At 39.2% G+C, this 15,215-nt stretch overlaps 1 protein-coding gene across 2 annotated transcripts in view; it reads left to right on the top strand.

Moving 5' to 3' along the window:
• Positions 1–15,215, top strand: part of LOC130551831 (zinc finger protein 469) — a 237,125-nt gene that overhangs the window by 64,791 nt on the left and 157,119 nt on the right. The window contains exon 2 of one of the 2 annotated variants that reach the window (XM_057329784.1): positions 1,785–1,831. The exons of the other annotated variant lie outside the window; for it this stretch is intronic. The gene's annotated coding sequence lies outside the window, so the exon portion shown is untranslated. The remainder of the gene's footprint in view (positions 1–1,784; positions 1,832–15,215) is intronic. 2 annotated transcript variants of the gene reach the window in all.

Below are 15,215 nucleotides of genomic sequence, written 5' to 3'. Positions count from 1 at the left end.
TCGGCAAAACTATTAACTAAATTATTATCTGACATTACATTACATTACACTATATTTGTAAACTGTAAAAAACAGCCATTTGCTCAATTCGACTAGTTTTTACTAACTCAAAAGATAAATAGAGTTTCATTTCATGGTAACCCTTTTCTCATTTGATAAGCGTATTTATTTTGCTAAGTGTATTAGATTATCTGTTCATATACGCTGTGTTTTTGCCTGAAGCATTGTTTCTGAATCGCGACCCACCAGAACACCGGCCTGGAGATGTTCTGGACATGTGAGGTGGGGAGTGATACGATTTTCTACAGCTCCTTAAACTTGGCAGAAGTCTCAAAGTTGGAGCAAATCTCCGGCCGCAGCCAGAGGCTTAGATGAGCAACTCTTTCCATTTATATCACAATACATCTGAGTGCTTTTTTCTTCTGTCGAGCACTGAATGATGAAAGTTCATGACATTACACGTGCCGTGGCTTCAGGGGAAATGCTAAAAGAATGACCAAAAAAGAGTGGAACAGGAAAAACAAAGCCGCAGAAACGATACGACCTGCATCCAATCTACCGATCTATTTTCCCGCCAAAAAAACGTCGGGGTTTGAAGAGAAGCTGTTGTTCGAATTCAATTACCCATCCCTTATGTGTTGTCCAAGGTTCATGGCGCACAGGCTTCCAAGTCAAGCTGTTTCGTCCTGTAGCGTATGTGCATCTGGCCTGGGAAAGTAAAGGTTTGTGTGCAATAAAAAAAAGTGCAAATGCATTCATAATAGTTATTCATATTTTTGTAGATGTCAGGTTCATAGCTCATACTGACCGCTCTACTGTTTTCTACTGTGTCTCACCCAAGCTCACCGAACGCGCCAAGTTCACACATAATGGAAAGATCTCAGGCCACATTGTCCTATGTTAATCGGTAATGACAATGAGACATTGATGGATGTGTGCGGTCAACGGCAGGTGTTAGGCTAGTTAGCATGGCTGTAACTACAACATCTGGTTTCAAGAGCATCTGTTTTGTTTGACGGCCATTCAAAAGCCTGAGTGTAGTCTGACACAATACAATTTTTAGAGCAACAGTAAAAGCAATAAATCGTATAAATCACTATTATATTATATATAAATATTATAGTTCTTTGTTATTTTGGACGGTTCTTGTATTTTGAGGCATGGAATTGTCTTCTGTTTTTGACATCACAGCTCAGGAGAGTCTCTAGTAAATGGCTTGGGTCTTTATGTAGTGCCATTAGCCAATCAATTGCTCCAGAGTGATTCATCATATGACCTTTATGGCCCAGATGATTGGCTGATAAAACCCTGATCAACGAAGGGTCAGCCAAGTAGCTGCCATAGAGAATGGGAATGAGTAGTGCTATGTTTATAAGGTGAATCTGATTTGTAGACCATATTATTTGGTATTTGCAATGGTATTTTCAGTAAATAGCAAACTGTGAAGCATACTTTGTTGCGCATATACTGTAATGTATACATTTATCTGTAGTGATTAATAATCTGACATGTAAACATATGTTAACACCAAGTCCGATAAGACTGCACAGCTGCGTTCAACAGTTCAACAATATTTACAAACCATTTTTTCCCAAAACTTTTCTAAATTATGCATTCAAACTCTTGGAAATGATTTAGTTTCTGTTTAAAATAATGATTAAGCATAATATTAAAAAAATAATAGTATACTATTATGGTATTAATAGATTACAATAGATTTAGATCTAGATTCATTTAGAAACGGAATGTTTTGTACATCACTGACCTTTCTGTTTACTTTTTAGTTCCTGGTTTCTTGCTGTAGGATCCCAAAGACAACATAGATCTACAGGTAGTTTGTCTTTTCTACTTATTTCAATATGCAATTCCTCTCTGGGCAGTTACTATTGGTTTCACATTATTATTTTTTTCATAGCAATATATCTCATTCCTTCTCAACATCTGTAAGTCATTGCAGTGAATCTAATTTTGTGGGTTTCTGTCTGAATTTGCATTAACGCAACCAACCAACCAACCAAGTGTCCTGTTTTGACCATTTTTCTCTGTTTGCCACAGATTGCATGCATACGAGTCTGTATTGTACTTTTAATTGAAAAATTCTCTGCAATTATGTGTCATTTGTATATTCGAATGTTCTGTTCGTCTGTGTATTTTCTCCAGCTGCGGTTTTTGCCTGCCATTGGATAAGTGTGTATGGGTTTGGCTCCACTTGTGAGGGACACATTTTCGAGATGGTCTTAAATTTGTAGTGAAACATGTCAAAGACTTGTAACTATCTGAAAGGCGTCTAGTCTGATAACGTCAACATGTTTGTGTCAGGGTTAGGTTTGGTGTATAGGAAATCTTATCGTGTTATGTGCATTTATTATTATAATGCATATGTTTTATCAGCTTATCATTAAAAATCTTTAATGTTGTCGCCATGGCAACAATATACATTGCAAGCTCATTTGTTGAGGCAGATTTAGGAGTGCATGTTTTCATTAATCTGCTATAATATTGAGCTGACTTCTTCAACCCCCTAGTCGTTCGTAATCCAAACATGTAAATGTGTTCCAGAGCGGTTGGCGTCGCCTTCAGTAGTCACCACTGATGATGTAAAGATTTGGCTGTAGGCTGCTATAAGCTTACGAGGCCAATCTGTCCCAATCAATGTGCTCTCCTCTTAGTCCTGTTAAACCTCGATCCTTGGAGGCCACTGTGGGGTAATGTTGATGATCGAGGTCTGGGTCACACGAGGAGACTGACTTCTTGATTTGGAAACTTTCACTTCACACAAAGCCCTGTATCGGTTTGTGCTGGCGTACGTTTGATGCTGGGGTCAGGGAAAACTCATATTTTTAGATGTTAAGTCACTTGAGTTAATGGGATGTGTGTAGTTTAAAGGCACACTAGTGACCAGAAAATAGAGCCAATAATTGGATGTGGACTGACAAAACCCATTCTTGTGTCCCATATGTAACACTGATTTACTACGGATATATTTCCTGTTGAAACAGTAAGATGGGGTGAACTCTAGAGAGCAATTTATTGAATAAAGAGTTGTGTATAAAATGAGTTACAATTAGTTTTGATGCGTTTTCTGTTTAAGTCAACTTTCAATAGTTAACACATATAACAGATTCTGTCCAGGGTGAACAGATACGGAAAGACAAAAGAAAGAGAAAGCCAATGTGAGAGAGAGACAGACTCAAGACCAAATAAACCGAACTATCACTGATGAAAAAATAAAACGTACATCTTTCCACAAATACACAGAGGTAAGACAAATAAAGGAACATTCTAAAATTGTAAGCATGTTTAAACATCCAGGTTTGCACTGATCTGAATGATTTAATATTTCAGCACCGAAAGACGAAATCGCATGGAGATTAGTTTAAGTTATTCGTCTTTCAGCAAATGCTTTTATCTAAAACAACTTTCTGGAGTAACTTGAGGTTAACCGTACTGCTCAAGGGTAATATTAGGAGTAGGTGGGTGAAGAAGAAACACCCAGGTCACATTTCACTTTACCATTTACAATTGTAATTAACAACCTACATTCCCCCAAAACTATTATAAATTTAAATAATAATATAAATACAAAATATTGCGCAAATGTATTAATATAATCCTGAATCAAAACATTCCAGAATTTCCAGAATTGAAAGTGCAGGAATCAAGTGTCCCATGTTTGTTCAGTCCATAAATTGACATTAATGCGAAAGGCAGAAGAGTTTATTTTAGAATCATTGCTTTATTGCATTTTTTATGACTTTTAATAACAATTTAAAAAGCTTCCCTAAACTCACAATTTATTTGATTAATGTAAGGCAGCAAAAATAAATTGCAAAGCTTCGCATTTGAAAATGTAAATTGACTGTCTGTCTCATAATCTAATGAGACAATAAGCATTACATTTTTGACATGAATTTACTCAGTCAATATTAAAGACATCAATTACTGTATATTTTCGCAGAATGTTCTTTACTTTATGTGGGATTATTTTATGTAGAAAACGGTAAATCACAAGAAGGTAACTCAATAACTAAATAACAAGTTTCGTAACACAACAGAAATAGTATGTTCAACAGAACAAAACATTTGAGTCCGGGTTGGTGCATTTGCATAAAAAAGCCTGAGAAGTACAACCCAAATCTCAGGGCCGAGGAGCATGTGTGTACCGAGCGCTCCGTTATAGCTGTAACTCAGGATTTGAATGGAAACTGGGATGGGGCCATCACATATATCCGCATGATCCCTGCCAGAGCAATCAGGTATCAAATCTTGCACCAAAGTGATGCATCCACCCCATACGCTAAACAGAGGGGTTTGCGTGGATTTTGTCTGACGTTTGAGCCAGAATGTTGAAAACAGAGGGAAATAAGTCCTCTTGTTTTCAGGAGCAGTTGCCAGATATTCTCTTGCAATAAGAGCTTACAGGGAAAGTAAAGCCATATGAAGCAAATCGCATTAGCTTTTAGCAGCGACTCCAGAGACACGCGCACACTCGCACACAATATCAGTGCATACCAATACAAGTATATCTGTAATATTTTGAGAGGCCCTGGTCTCACACAGGCTTACTGGCCCAGAGGTAAGTCTGTGATGCTTTCCAACCCCACTAGAAGAACACACTTTTGCTCCATGCACACGTGCCATTGGCTTTTGTTTGTTGCTGTTTCTGCAGAACCTTGCACCATGTGCGTTGTGCATTAAGACAACAAAGGCGGTTTGACCTGACCAGTCAGAAGACGCTGAATAAGCACATTCAACATTATGTACTGTATGTGATTTTAAATGCTCAACAGTGGCCTTCTTTGGAAGAGTGTTTTGTGTCGAGCGTGCAGGCAGGAAAACACCCCCAGCTTGGCGTAGCTGGTAGCAGAGCTGGTAAAAACATTTGGGGTTTAAAGCTTCATTGTTTGTGTTTCCAAACGAAAGAAAAAAGTCCTTAGTGGTCAGCCACAGACTTGGATACCAAGCAGTTTTTGCTTGTTGATTCGGAACCGCTGCTCTCATCCTAACCCGTACCCCCAATATCATTGACCCAGCTTCAACAAGACCGTGCTTATTTCATCTGGTTCCTCTGGGGGTTCTTCTTCAGTTAACGTGGACCATGGAAATATTTTTGAGCGTCTCTGGCTTGATAGTTTGATCCTTTAAGCTTCTGTTACTCCTGAACAAAGTTTGTTTTTGTAATGTATTTGCGTTATTGAAGTATATTTAGGTTGCCATTAATGTTGACTATTACTCATAGGAATGGTTAAATAGTAGGAAAGCTTACTCAGTTTTGACACAGAACTATTATATGATCTGTCTCTAAGTCTTGGCCTTCTCACTAATCAAATACAGTTGGATTTATCATTACAGTGAGGTTATAAATTTGCTTTTAAGAAGTTAAGAAGATAAAAACCGGACCACCCTCTTGTTTCAGACCGCTCCATACCTGTGTATAGTCAGGTACTGTAGCTCATCCTACACATGGTTTTTAAAGCTGTCTGTACAGTAGCACATTCCAGAATCCACTGTCTTAAAGCAAGACAGACAGCAGATACAGTGACCTTCAAAACAGTTAAATGCCAGTTAGAATTCTTTGAGAATTGAAAACTGCAGTCCCGCTGTAGGTGTCAGGATTTCATTGCTATTCATTCTTAATCTGAGATGAGTTTATGGTGTATCCCACTGTAAATGTTGGGATTTGTACCTACAGTAGTATGCTTACTCTAGAAGTGTGTAAAGGGGTCACTTAGCGTACACTGCAGTGGTGGTGGCTCATGTTGACACAGATCTAAGCCAATTTCAACAAGTTATATGGTATACCAGCAGATTTACAGTTTGTAAATAAACACATTTGCTAAAATGTGCGCTTTATAGACAGGAACATTAATTTTTAGAAATACTCAATCCCCCCAGCTCGCAAAAAGACGTTATTCCTAATGCTTATTATTCCTAATGGAATTCTTACACGCCCACATCTACAGGCTGACATATGGGGAACGCATACATCTATCTGCGACTGGGGTGCAATTGCGGCCTGCTCACGTTCTGAGCAGCAGAATCGGATAGCTTGCTTACGAGGGAAGGTTAATGGGGACTATGGTTATTTAAGAACCTGCCTGTGTTGTTTAAAGCCTTCCTGGGCTCGAGCTAAAGACCAAGAGCTGTTTTTTGCTGCCTGGGATTATCACAGCACTGGAAGGTGTGAGGTTGTTAATATGCCCTAACGGGCTATGACTTTGGTTTGGGGCAAAACCTGATACGTCCACACTAAAATTAAGAAATGCCACAGGCTAGCGAATGGAAAACAAAGAAAGCTCTGGCAAACGTGTAAGGCAGTGAAAAAATGGGTTTCGCCAAGTTTTGATTCATCAGCAGAGTTTTCGCATTGTATGTTATGCGGTTCCGTTAAATGACATCAGACCTCAGTGTGCACAGCAGTCTCAATGAACCGCTCTGCAATGTATTGTCTGTTTGTTCAGCTGTTTAGCATATGTGCTTTGTGTTCTTCCCTACCAGGTTTGGGACAGAAGTCACAGATCGCCGTGTAGCAGTTTAATGTATTCTTGAGTGTAGTGGTTTCATGGCTTTGCATCATGAAAATAACTTATTGTCTATTCTGTTAAAACAGCAATCTGTAACTTTTGTCTCTCTATCGCCATATCTGTTTGAAACATGAAATTACAGGTTACTTTCCCTACTTTACGTGTTGAAAAATAACAAAATGTGACTTGACAGCTCAATTCAGTTTTAAACACTGACTGTTTGTGTATTTGCTCAATAACTGATGGGATTGCAGTTGTAAGGTGAACTGCGTCATTTATGCACATCTGGCGGCACCAAAAGCGATTGTTATTTGTAAATAATTTGTCTTATTTCTGCGCCTCCCTGTGCTAAACCTTCAGCTGTAGCTCCGCCCTTATCACGTTGTCATTGGTTGAAATTAGTTGCCGGAATTGATATTAAGCCACTCAAATAAATAGCAATGTAATTGTGTTGACCTTTAGGCTGTTATATCGGACGCACACGCCTGACGTTAACTTTCGGTCTGTTTGGTTATATTATAACAATTTATGGTTGCACTTTATTTTACAGTGCCCGTGTTACAGTGTAATTATACATTTAAGGACTGCGTAATTAAAATGAACTACATGTACTTACTATAGGATTAGGGTTTGGTTTAGGGTTAGTTGCATGTAATTATGCCTAATTTATCGTAAATACTACAGTAAATACATGTAACGTGTAACAAGGGCACTGTAAAATAAAGTGTTACCAAATTAAAACTACTCTACAGTTATTCATTCTTTGCGGAGGTTTACCAGAAGTTAAGTTCAGGGCCACATAACGTTTGTTTATGCTGTTGCTGCTGAAACCGTCTATTCATCTCTCGAAATTAAACTGGGATTTAACCATGATTAAAGTGAAAATGTTTGACCGACACAGTATAGTCACCTTTAAATACTAACACAGCATAATGTACAAAAAAACGTGAATAATTCAACGTGAATTATAACCTCAGAGATTTATTCATTGGTAAAAACATACCGAAATCAATAGATGTGTCCATTACAAGAAATAAATTCACGTATTACAAAACCAAGCGCAGATTAGACTTCACCAAATGTTGCTTATTTCCCTGTAGACTAGAAAGTTGTTAGCATGTCACACCATTTATCCGGCATGTGTACAATGTTGTTGAAATGTATATGTTATACTGATTGTGTTTGACCATTCCATGACATCAGAATAATTTGAACCTCATTGTGTGCTGAAAATACCCATTCATTAGCTCCGAACCCTGTTTTTCGCGTCTGGGGTACGCCAGGGGTCCATTCGTAGTCTCTGCAGCGGTGACATGGGTGGTTTCAGAAGTGCCTCGGCACAGGACTGACTCCACTGGCTGTTAGGCAGATGACTGATATACTGTGTGTGTAAAAGTTAAAGCGTTAAGTAGAACACAAGCCAACAGCTATAAAGCTGCCGTATATCTGGCAAGAGAGCCTGTCCTTCAATTTCTGTCGTGCTCTCACCCTCTCTCTCTCTTTACAGTTTTCTCAAGAAGTATTTCTAAGAGAATAAAAAGTTCATCATGCATCCATAATAAAAGCGTGAAAGATTACTCACTTTATTTAAAGTACAGTGTTCCATAATAAACGTTGAGATGAAGAAATGTTTTCAGTAGGATGAAACAGTGTGATTTGTTTTTCAAGATGGAAATAGAAGATTGTGGAATGGTTGCGTTTTCTCGATTAGGAAGACAATGAAGTATTAGGAGTCTTCCAAGATTAATTCAATTCTGTTCAAGTTTATTTACATAATGGTTTTTACAATGTACTTTACAGAAAACACATTGTAGAATATACATAGACAAAGACACAAGACAAATCAAAATAAAAGAGTGTCTTTAACATATTAGTGGGAATAAGCGATAAACAGCATATAACACCTAGTCCTATTAGCAAATCAGAAATAGGCACTAAAAATGAAAAATATATGGTAGGCCAGCAAAATGGAAATGAATGCTGGTATAATTTTACAACAGACAACCTCTGTGTGGCAACTAGTATCCAGTAAGAACCTGGAAGAAATAATAATGGTTGATAATAATGGAACTTAATAATAATAATAATAATTGAATAGGCCTCATAGACTTGCACGGCTCAGTTATCCATGCAGCTGGTTATGATACATGCTGTACAAATGCTGTGGGTTGGTGGGTGGTGCTGTTTTTTTTTTTGTTAATTTTACTGTCATGGCTCTGCTTCCTTAGTCATGTTTTTCTTGGTCCTGTAGCAGAGTCATGACAAAGTCTTTGGTTATGTGTGGAGAGAAACATATTATTGTCTGTTTGATTATAATATACGTTCTCTCCAGTGTCTTGTCATTGGCCCCATTCCTCTCGTTTCCTCGTTATCCTTTCCTAAGTGTTTGATTACCCACACCTGCCCCGTGTCGTTATCCCTCGTTTGTCTTCCCTTTAAATACCCTCTTGTTTCTTTGTCTTGTGCTCGTGGATTGTATCTGTGTGTATGTGTTCATGCCGTCGCCCGTGTTCCTGTGTCGTGTGAGAACTGTGAGTCTTGTGTTTTTTGCTTTAGTTTTATCCTGCCATGTTTTAGTTTAAGACGTTGTGTCGAGTACCTTGAGTTTAGTTATTTGTCTTGTTTTCATTTTGCCCCCTCGTGGGAAGTCTTTTGTTTTATATATATATTTCTGAGTTCCGTTTTCCCCATTGTGGGTGTTTTGTTTCTGTTTCTGTTTAAATAAATATATCTGTTAACCCCTTCACTGCCGTTGCCTGCGCTTGGGTTCTTCTTCACACCTCAATCTTGACATTTACAGCTGAGCATTTTCATTTGCCGTAAAACAATAAATCACAGCACGAATATCAAAGCCAACCTTTTGACCCGAAAACACAAAACGGTTACATCATCAAATGGGCATTTGCTCCTAAAGTCCCAGAAACGGTCATTAGAGAGGCCCCAAAAGACATTTTTGGACACCTATTGGATCTACAGTATGTAAGTTCAAAGATATTATTGAGGAAGTCCTGTTCTGTGTTACAGTAAAGAACTGTAAATGAGAAAGCAGCAGTGTCCCTTGAGAGATAATAATGATAATACAAGAATGGAGAGCGTTGGAAGCTTATAAGATCTCCACAAGATCCATACAGCGTATGTTTACTCAAGAATATTGTGTCATCTGTCTCAAATCACCTTCATTGAAATCAGTTGTGAGTCAGTTTCTTGTGCGGTATATGTTTGATTTCAGTGCTGCCACCAGGCAATGGATTTCTTGAATGCGACGTACTGTCACCTCAACTAAGCGTCTTCCAGTTGCATGAACACAAATGCTGACCGCTTACTTGGTTTGTGAACAGAGCTTTTCATAATTGAATACATTTACAGTAAGTTTGTTCACCAAGTTAAGAATTTCTGAATATTTGTTGCATTGGGAATGACAGTTTTCAGAAGTGTTCTGTACAGACCTTATTTGTGGGGACAATAATTGTATTTTAGAACAATTTACAATGGCTTTTGGGCTTACTTTCTTTTCCCTACGGTTAAGCAGCCGCCGCAGCTGAGCTTGCAGCTGGTCTTCATGTCTGCTCAGCTCAGTCTGTGTGATAACAGCCACACCTCGGCGTGATTCACTCAATTCCCAAAGCGAATCCGCAAGTCTCGGGATGTCATGGAGCGATGAGCTTTTGACGTGATGGAATCCCCAGCTCGCGGCGACACTGTGGATGAATCACGAGGTCTCGAACATTTGAACAAACAAGCCCAGATGCTCCACAATTACATTTTACCACCTATTCCCCCATGTTGTGGTTGATCGAACCGGTGCTGATAGAGGTTGTGCAGGAAACAGAGCAATATGTCATCCAAAATAATACATCACCCGTTAGCTTGTGGTCATCAAACATTTAACGTCGTACATGGGGGACGCAGGGATTATAAACAATGCTTTTGAGACGAGCCGTTATGCACGGAGATGGTGCTCGGTTAGCACACGTCTCTGGAATGGGATGTTATTTAGAGCATATGGAGCTATTGAAGTGTGGAATATTTCTGTTATGACTGCTGAACACACTGAGAAGAAAGTGTTTTTTTTCCATGACCCTTTTTGGAGAGCGAATGGGAATCGATGTGCTTTAAAACTATACCGTTTTTCTCAGAGTATGGAAAAAAATGTATGTTTATGTGAAACGCGTTACGAGAAGTGTGGACACGTCGTGACATCAGATGTTCTTCTGATGTTTTGGTGAATGATGTGAAGGACCCACTTCGGGGCATAAATCTGGGGCAGAAGAAGCTAACCAGAATCTCTGAAGTAGAGTCACGTAAATATGATGGAGTCATTGGATTCGTCTCTGGAATTAAGTGTGTTGTGGGATATTTGGGGAGTGCTGTGGGAAGAGAACATATTATTGAGGGATATTACGCAAGGGGAAAATTTGGAGATTCTTTGCAAAAAAGTGGAATAATGTTTGATAGTCAGACTGGGATTCAGTAAATAAAAAGTCTGGGTGGAAAATTTCCGGACCGTTTTTGGCACCCAGATTGTGGGTTCTATACTGAATGAACTGCAGCGTTATTCGACATGCTTACGTCCGTATGGCTACGTTTTTATTTCAAGGAGACCAAGATAAATAATAGTTAGAGGAAAAGAAAGAAAGAAAACTCCATTCAAGTTTTAAGCCCCGCTGTCTCTTTTGCTCTGCTAATCGTACGCAAGGTATTCTTGGCTTTCGATAAATACTAAATGTCATACGCATAGCGAACAAATGTCAAATCCGTAAAAGATGCTCTTGGATGACATGTCTCCCCTACCCTGTTTCCGTCTGAATGAAATACAAAGCAGCTTAAAAGTTATGGAAAGTGACAAATTTTCAGGGCTGGGAATGGGCAACCGATAGATGAACCTATTCCTATGAGCGGACTTCTGTGAACAGGAAGGCCTGCTGGGCAAAGATGTGCCGTGAATAGTTGGAAATGGTCCTTCACCCATGGGAAAACGGAGGAAGGCAAAACAAACGCTGCAATGATCATGCCCTTAAGGACTCATAAATGAAGGACTCTGATCTACGGCTTACCCAAGACAGTAATACTAAAGGTGGGCAGAGTTTTGAGGGTAGAACGGAGTTGCGTGACGAGTTTATGAAACCACGGGGCACGAACAGGACTTTTCACATCTGCTCCTCGAGGGCCATTGTTCTCCAAAATTTAGTTCAGACTTTGCTCTTACGCAGATGTCATTTTCCAATAATCGAACAGAATTTGAAGGGCTTCTTCAGGTAGGTTTGGAGATAAACAGCATTGTGGCCCTCCAGGAGAAAATCTCAGCAGGCCTGCTCTGGAAGTTCATGCCGGAACTGCAGGGGGTTTGTGAAATTGGGACAAATTAAATTATGTACTTGAAATCTTAAGTAATGGACTGACTTGAGGTAAACAGTTTAGATTGGTGGTTCCCGGTCCTGTTCCTGATGGGCTTACGAGTCGAATCAGGTGTGTTTTATTAGGGAAACATCCGGAATGTACAATGCTAAGGGTCTTTCAGGAACGGGGTTGGGAACCACTGATGGTTTGTATATAGTAGGGGTTCCTAACTAGGGTCATCTTTTGTCTGATGCTGTAGGGGGTATTTGGTGTTTTTGAGTGGCTTCTTTTTTTTTTGGTTGTGGTGCAGTAACCTTCGTTCTGTGTGTGAGATTCATCGCACAAAGAGAAGTTTGTCTTCACAGTTCTTCACACCAGACAAAGCAAACCTTTCCAGGAGTGGATTGGCCATAGATTACACTGTAACATTGGGGCTGTATTTCAATTGAATACCCGCTTCTGTCTCTTGTATTGTTGGCGAAGAGGCTTCCATAAGCGCTGGGACTCTCAGTTTCAAAGTCGCTGAGGAAAGAAACCGGAATGGAGCTATGAAATCTAGTAATATATTATATAATATTATTTTCAGTTCAATGAAGTGTTATCCCGGTCGAAAGAAACGCCCTGAAATGGAAACACGGTGTTCAGATGCTAAAATGGATTGGGACAGTCTCTATAGAGAAGAGATTTTTCTACCTAGGCGTCCGAAAGCACATATTTTGATCTCTTAAACAGACAACGCAACGAACACTTCTAAACGTTACGAATGCGGTCATGTATCTTTTCAGGGCGGCCCAAATGCATTTAAAGACAAACTGTGGCACCCCAGACACCATTTAGTGGAGACAGCGGTGTGGTGTGTCCAGTTTGTTGTGGAAAGTTTGTCTGAATTTCATTCGAAAGCCAGAAACCAACGTTCTCTCCCACTTCGTTCTTTACAGCTTGTTTATCATTCAGTCTAGATTGCACCCGTCGACAGAAAAATAGCAGCTGAAATATGTGACTGTTGATTTGAGGCAAGTGGGATAAGGTTTAGTTACGAGGGGTGAGTGGAAGAAGAACAGAACTGTTTCCATGAGACTGCTTCTCCTAATCCTAAAGTGTAGCCACTGGAAGAAGCTGATGTGCTCCGGACATGTGTTCATTATTAATCCAGGAACTCCTCACACTTCAGGGGTCTTAACACGTTTTGCTTCATTTTGGTATTAGACAGACTCCAGCTCAAGCGTATCTCTTGTCATAAATCTCAGACGTTATACTGTATCGTGCTCAAAGCTGGAGTCGGTGTTGGCTGGACTTGTCAGCTTTAGGTTCTTTGAATGTTTACGAGCTCTGCGCTCAAAATACAAGTTTGGCTTTTTATTTATGGGCGTCATTAAAGTTGCTGTATTGCCTCGCTGATGAAAAATACTGCCGATAAAAGATGCTTCTGGCAAATATTGATGATTATGTAATTCTGGATGAAACTTTCCAAATTAATTCTAGACGCTTTAAATGCTGGCAACTCTGTGGTATCTGGAAGGCACTTTATCTTGACAACTTTTGTAGGGCTGGGTTTAGAGGCTCATTCACATGTGTGTCCATGTGCTGATAAACAACTACATGTAGTGATGTGGAACAGGATAGGATGGAGGTGTGTCTTGACTAACGTGACATACAGATCCCAGTGGTAGGAGCATGGCGCTAGCAACGGCAAGGTCATGGGTTCGATCCCAGGGGATTGCACATAGTCAGAAACAAATGTATAATACAATGCAATGTAAGTCACTTTGGATAACAGCGTCTGCCAAATGCATAAATGTAAATGTCTATCCATCCGTCTGTCCGACTGTCTGTCCGTCCGTCCATCTATCTACTTATCTGTCTGTCTATCTGTTTAAATGTTTCTAATGAACTTAAAAATCTTAAATGTCTAAAAAACAACCAATAAGTATAAAGGTTTACTTTTTCTTTATTTATACAGTTTCTCTACATTTTAGAATAACATGGTTTAAATCAAATGTAATGATGGGAATTTATGTTGTGACAAAAAAGAAATCACATTTTATCATCAATCATCTTGAGAAAATATCTTCTTGGGACAGTGTTGAAGGAGTTTCTGTATATGCTCACCAGCCATGGTTCTTAATGGCATGGTGAAAGGTATCCATTTTATATATAGTATATATTTAAATATTATATAAATTCAATTAGGACTGTGATGATTAACCAATTTATGCAAGTGTATGTCTATGCAACATATTTACTTCTTAGACACACTGACAGCAACAGGCCAGTTTTGCATTGTCTGCTTGGATATTAAGTGATAGTTCACCTAAAAATGAAAATTCTTTCATCATTTACTCACCCTCTTGACATTTCAAACCTGTATGATTTTCTTTTTTTCTGCAGAACACAAAAGATATTTTAAAGAATGTTGTTAACCGAACAGCATACCGAACCATGCAGACTTGCATAGTTTTTGTGTCCATACTGTACAATAGAAGTGAATGGGTGCCGGGACTGTTTGGTTACCAACCTTTTTTCATAATATCTTCTTTTGTGTTCTGCGGAAGAAAGAAAGTCATGCAGGTTTGAAATGACAAGAGCGTGAGTAAATGATGACAGAATTGTTATTTTTGGGCGAACTATCACTTCAGTGTAACCACAGTCAGATTTAATCTCATTCAATGTAAACACACCAAAACTCATATTGGATCTGTGCAGAGTAAGTCGAGGTTCATTTTCTTCCAACAACAAGGAAGTAGTTTGCATTTAGGAAAAAAGTAATTACCACAAGGTGGTTTGAGGGAAGTTATCAAGGTTTGGCCTCCGTGTGGTTTCACCGTCCGCTTCTCTTTACTTCATTAATATGGTCCTACCCCTCACTTCCAAAAACACACCAGTCTAATTCAAAACATGTTCCTGGACTTTGTTGTTGGATCGGGATTTTACCCTCTTCGTCGTGCTTTGGTCCAGTCAGAGAAAAATCACAAGAAAACTGGCAGGATATTTCAACGGAAAATGTGTCGATTATTATTGCCGCTTATAAAGCCCCAAGCATTAATGCTGGATTATAGTGCTGCTTTCTGATTGGCTGTAGCGCAGACACAAATTGAACTCTAGTGACCACAGACCCTGCACAGGTTTCATAGACTTGGAATATCAATGCAAAGTTAATGTGGGTAGCCTACTGTAACGCAGGTGATTTAAATCGAATGCAGACTTATAAGACATTGTCTCTTTATTTAAGATTACTAGCAACTTTTTATGTTTTGGAGAAACAATTGAGATATTAAACCGACCTCCTATGTTGTTCTTCTTTCCTGCTGATTTGATTGACCTTGTCAAAGGCAGCGATTCATTCCTGCTTGTGTG

This window comes from Triplophysa rosa, linkage group LG3, assembly GCF_024868665.1.
Source record: "Triplophysa rosa linkage group LG3, Trosa_1v2, whole genome shotgun sequence".
NCBI classification, from domain to species: Eukaryota; Metazoa; Chordata; class Actinopteri; order Cypriniformes; family Nemacheilidae; genus Triplophysa; species Triplophysa rosa.
The sequence above is the reverse complement of the archived record's forward strand: the minus strand, read 5'-3'. Positions and strand labels throughout refer to the sequence as shown.